The following is a 1,485-nucleotide window of genomic DNA, read 5'->3' as shown; positions in this document are numbered from 1 at the left end:
ATTTGTGTGTGTGTGTGTGTGTGTGTGTGTATGTATGCATATGTGCATATGCAGGGAATATGTGTATATATGTATATATGTACGTGTGTGAGGAAGTGAATTTGTTAGTAACCTCTCTTAAAGACTTGAAAAGCAACAGATTAAAGGAGTAAACGTTGTGGTAATGATACTATATATCTAAAAGTAAATTTGTAAGGTGACACTTTTTTATATCCTGCTGAGTTAAAGAAGTAAACTTTTCTTTGAAGTGGAACAGTAACAGATGCAAGAGACGGGTAATTGTTAAAGGTTACCCTATTACGATATTTTTATCCTTAAAAGTGCGTTTATTTTTTTATTTTCTAAAATTCCCAATAAATCTGCCCATAAGGATAGTATGAATATGCGGTTTCTTTCTTCTTTATTTTCTTATTTCCCTTAATCTGTTTTAGTTGTTTCTTCTTATTTCTTTGTGCATTTCCTTCTTCTTCTTTGCCAGAGGAATACTAAAAATAGTATAGGGTCTAGGTGTATGTTGTGGAGAAACTTAAGCTGGGACAGCAGTGTTTTGACTATGGTCATCCAAGGATACGCATGTACACAGCTATGGCAGAATCACATCAACACAATATTGTATATAATTTATGTGACATTCAACAGTTAACAGCTGATGATTATGAGTTAAAACAATTGTAGCGATTTATAATAAAGACTGTTAAATCCAACTTTCCGTCTTGAAACTGTATACATACATACATACATACATACATACATACTTACATACACACATACATACAGACAAACAGACGAGTACATACACATATATGTGTGTGTGTGTGTGTGTGTGTGTGTGTGTGTGTGTGTGTGTGTGTGTGTGTGTAGGCGAAGGAGTGGCTGTGTGGTAGGAACGACATGCTTCCGGGTTCAGTCCTACTTAGTGGCACTTTGGGCCGACCAGAGTCTTGTGAATGGATTTGGTAGACCCGGTGAAGAAAAAGTTGAAATCAGCAAAATAAAGAATTCAGGTAATATATTGAATACTAAGCTTATCATGAAGTGATAATCAAGTTTATTATTTTGACAAAGTATATAGATTCTCAAATGTAGAATTAAGATAAAGTATATGGTTTATTTGCGATTTGCAAAGATCGATAAACTGACAGTTTTTAAGCGTGATGGATGGCTGATAGAAAAGTTTCGCTTCTCTAAGTGAATTGTAGAAATATAGCGTACGAATAATAAGAATAGTAATAATAATAATAATAATAATAATAATAATAATAATAATAATAATAATAATAATAATGATAATAAATAAATAATAATAATAATAATAATAATGATAATGATAATAATAATAATAATAATAATAATAATAATAATAATAATAATAATAATAATGATAAAAACGACAAAGAGCTAGTAACACTACTACAGACAGTACACGGCTTTACCAAGGAAATAGACATGAAATTCGGATTAGAAAAATGTGCCAAAGCAACCCTG

The sequence above is a fragment of the Octopus bimaculoides genome, chromosome 10 (genome assembly GCF_001194135.2).
Source record: "Octopus bimaculoides isolate UCB-OBI-ISO-001 chromosome 10, ASM119413v2, whole genome shotgun sequence".
Lineage (NCBI taxonomy): Eukaryota > Metazoa > Mollusca > Cephalopoda > Octopoda > Octopodidae > Octopus > Octopus bimaculoides.
This window is presented reverse-complemented; position numbering follows the sequence as displayed.